Source organism: Lygodium microphyllum, chromosome 7 (assembly GCF_053477565.2).
Source record: "Lygodium microphyllum isolate KBCC chromosome 7, Lygodium_microphyllum_v1.1.10, whole genome shotgun sequence".
NCBI lineage: Eukaryota > Viridiplantae > Streptophyta > Polypodiopsida > Schizaeales > Lygodiaceae > Lygodium > Lygodium microphyllum.
The window spans coordinates 3,477,838-3,482,426 of NC_141141.1; positions in this window are offsets into that span (position 1 = coordinate 3,477,838).

Genomic DNA, 4,589 nt, shown 5'->3' on the forward strand with positions numbered 1-4,589 from the left:
TGTCCTTACTTCATAAACACAAATGTGGAAAACTTGGTGTCATGTGCCTCGCATGGGGGGCAATTAATATTGTATTTTTCCACTACAATCGTAGGAAACTCATCTTGCAATATGAACTATGATCCCAATCAAGATTGGATTATCTTCTTGAATAAACAAGGCTCCATGGGAGACCTCAATTTCAATCCATCACAATCCTTGCAATCCATCATAGTGTCTAAATCACAATTCCGAGGACCTTGACTATGTGCTATCCTCTTAACTGGAGGAAGGACTATCCCATACAAATGCTACCACGTCACGGGACACCCAAACACATGCTTTTCTTAACAAATTGCCTAGGAGTGTTGACCTATAAACAATCCCCACCTAGGCACTCAAACACATGTTTTCAGTGATAATCTGCCCAGGATTGTTGGCCTATAAACAATCCCCCTATAGCTACAACAATCAACACATCCATAGAACCTACACCCTTAAGGGGTATGGGTTGGGATAGAGGCAAGAGAGCTAGCACTCAAACCACTAAAAATTTGAATCTTGATAGGTGGAAGTGGAAAGAGTGGAGGATACTAGTTGCAAGTATAAATACTATTTGACCTCATTCATGGAGTCTCATGTACTTGCAAGATGCCAAGCAAGGTGTTTCACTTTGTCATCTAGCATGGTAGTAGATACAATGAAATAACTTGTAACTAGTTTTATGTAGGAGCCAAGGAGTGAAAAGAGTAGTGTGAGAAAGAGGTGAAGAACCATAGAGCAAGGGACTCCTCCATGCGTACTCAATTCAAGAAATGGAGGAAATGAAGAATAAGGATGCATACAAGAAGGGAAAATACATTGGGACTCTATGGTGCCCTTCAAAATATACCTTCATTCATCCATGACATTCTTCAAGGAGGTGGGGGATGACTAGGTTACAAAAGTTTCCATGTGGCTTTGTATGCAACATGTGCAGAACTTATCCAAAAGAATAAAAATGCTTTCATCTTTGGAGAGTGTGACACCTTGCTTAGGTGGATCAAGTCCTTTAGGATCCATGGTTTCCTATACTATGATGAACTTATAAAAAAATTTAACAAACTTTCAGATAGCTATATTTTGGTAAGAAACATAAAGAACAGAAACTTGCACTTTGGATACACAATTCAATAAGTTACATTATGGTACCCACATGTTGAGAAATCCATAACATAAAACGTACACTTTGGATATGCATTTTAGTAAGTTAAATTATGGTAGCTAAAATTCAATAAGATACCTTTTGGTCCTTTTTGGCATGTTAGAAATTGTGCTTTGGAAATATTTAAGTATGCTAGCTTGAGTTAAGACTTACGCTTTTGGGTATGCAGTTCAAAGGCATATGATCTTTACATGCACATATGTTGAAAAGGAAGCTCATAGAAGTTATGCGGTAACTAGAAAAATATCAAGATTATAAAAGCCTTAAAATATAATTAAATAATTAATTTATTTAACCTACTAAGAGGTGGCAACAATGCAAATTTAATTATATTTATTTAACCTACTAAGAGGTGGCAACAATGCAACCTATAGAAGACCCTATGACATTTACTGAGTTCATATGAAGCCTAGTGCAAAGAGCAAAACATGGCATCTCTTGTCTTCTCCCATGTTGCAAGATTGATAATACAGTTTATCATGTCGAGAGCTTCATTTGAATCTAGGGAAAACATTCATCACAAACTTCTAGTTCATAATCTAGACTATGTTATGCAAAATGCAACAGCAAGTGATAATTAGTTTGGTAGGAACATATTTGTTTCGGTTTAGTGGCCACATATAGGATCGGGCAAGTTTGTTTGAGACAACCAGATGTTCTCTCCATTATAATTCTAGTGGAGGCTAATCAAAAGTTAAATTCTAGCCTTCAAGTATCCTCATGAGATGGGAATCAATGCACAAGCCATGGAACACAAAGGTGACCTCCATCACCAATAATGTATTCAAGAATTTTGTTACTGTCTTGAAAATAACAGGTGCTCAATTTCTCCATTTTCAACTTGAGTGAATATGTAGCAATTGCACAAAATATGAAGATCAACATTATTTCCTATCCATCCAACATTAATATGAGAAAACCTCATTTTTGAATCAACACCTCCTTGAACACACATACAATAATTTTGGTTCCGGTCTCACCAATTTCATAAAGATTCATTAGACAACAACTCAATCTCAATGTGACATTTATCGAGGACACCACATAAATTTGGAAAATCACATTGAGACTGGAAACCATCTTTAATCAATTGGAGATGCTCTAGAGCATGAAGCGAGGCAAGTGCTTGTTGACCAAGGCCTCCACAAACTAGTGTACTATTTTGGATACTATTGACAGTGCAACACTGTATAGTTTGAAAATGTCTCTGAGCCTTGTACTAGACTCAAAATGTTGAAGACCTATATCCACCTTCATGCTAGTCAATTACACATGTAGGCAATGTATTGAAGCATTTGGAATAGGTTTTTGTGTTAATTGAGGTGAAAGTAAGTTATAAAGGAAGAATAATAAATCATGAGGAAGTCTAACATTGGACCTAAATCTAAGATCGTCATCCTCTATGTAACAGAAGATTGTCTATCAATGGTGCAAAGGCCTTAGTTTAATGTACCATTTTGCAATAGCTAAAGGCTTACACATCTCAATGACCTAGACCACGTAAGTAAGGGTAAATAAAAGAAGGTGAAGTGTGTGTGGCCAAGCACTATCCCTAATTGATTGGTTTTAGAAGGGCACAATAAGTAGATTGGTCAAGGATGATAGTGCAAAATCTAGAAGGGGAAGGCAATGTGGAAGAAAGAAACATGTGCAAAACTCATTATCCATTTCCTTGTCCTCAATGAATATGCAAAACTATGATAGCAATAGTAGTACTAACTTGTCTAAGCATAGTGGGGATATCATCATAGTTCACATGAAAATCCATTTATAGCTTTTCAACAAATAAGACAACTACCAAACCCAATGCCAAAAACATAGTAAGATCCAAGCCTCTACTTGCATAGCTCTTCTAATAGTTCCTAACATAGCAAGATCCATGCATAGCTATACTTGAAAATCCATGTACAGATCTTGAAATAGGTACTAATGTAGCAAATTGAAAATCCATATACAACTATTACACATATGGCTTGAATTGAATTTAAAAAAAGGGCTAAAGAAGAAGGAGGTGAGAACCAAACTTCAACTCAAAGATCGTAAGGTAGGAGGTGAGAAGTTAAAGGCCAATGCACACCATTCTTGATGGATGGAATGCCTCTCCTCAAAAAAGCGAGGTTCTCTTTCAATTAGTCCAGACGAACTATCTTAATAAACACAATTTTTTCCTTAATATCATTATCACATGGTTCACAAGATGGAAGAGCTATGAGCATATGTACAAAAGATGTTGAGATGGAAGAGCTATGGCCACATGTACAAAAGATGCCAATTTCAAAAATTGTTACCAAAAAAAGAGTTTGCCTTGTGAATGTGGGTGGGGTGGATGCACCAGTCACATTTTCCTAGTGTGGACAACTTTTTGAGCTAGCCATTGTACGACACGTCTATATCACACCCCCCACACATATAGGTTGTTTGAACTATTGTGAAACCAACCTAAGTACAAGAGTGCACAAGTGGCTAGTAGCATGATGGTGCACCTCTCTGACATACAGCATGAGGCAAAGAAAAAAGGCCAATCAAAGTGTGCCTATCCAATGTTAGGTGGGAAGGTGGATATGAGTTAGCCCTTTTTCATTTATAGTTGTCTTAGAAAATGTGGAGTCTTTTCCTTGGATATTACATTGCATTCATAGTCACACACAATCATCACTAGCCATTTTTTTGACATGACCTTGACCATCTATGCATGGTCCAATCTATGGCTACTGAAAGTGTCTTTATGTTTGAAACCAATCATTAGGCTTCCATGGATTCCATCCCTAATAAGTGCAGTACAAGCTTTATTGAGAGGCTAATTGACCAAAAGGTTGTATGAGGTGGAAGATCAAAACACACAAACACATTAAGCAGTAATGTGATTTAAACAACTATGCAAATATGCCCAACATTCTGCTCATATTTCTTATGCTATACCTAATTACGAGGAAACATAGCAAGAGTAGAGTTGTCATAAAAAATAAATGGGGGAATAAATCCCAAACCAATTTATTATATGTCTAAGAATATAGATATGACTTTTTGTTTACTAGAGTAAATACTCACGCAAAATGCAATGTTATTCATTAGAGATGAAGCTTAGGTTGGGTTCACACGAGGTGGTAGAAGAAAAAAGGGGAGGGGTATCATCCTATGTGTATCCTTTTCATTTGAAAGCAAAAATGTGGTTTTCTTTCGAACAACCCATCACAACTTCTAGTGGCCTAATATCGCTTTAAATAAAAAGGGTTGATAGAAGATGTTTCACTTTAAATGTGGCGAAATTTGATTCAACAAAAGTGTGCATAAACTTTTGTGATTGGTTGCTTTTAAAGAATAAAAGCTATATCTTTATGCACTTATATCACTAGTGTGAACATCCATGCTAGCCTCAAACCCTATAGGAGGGCTTAGCTTAGAAATA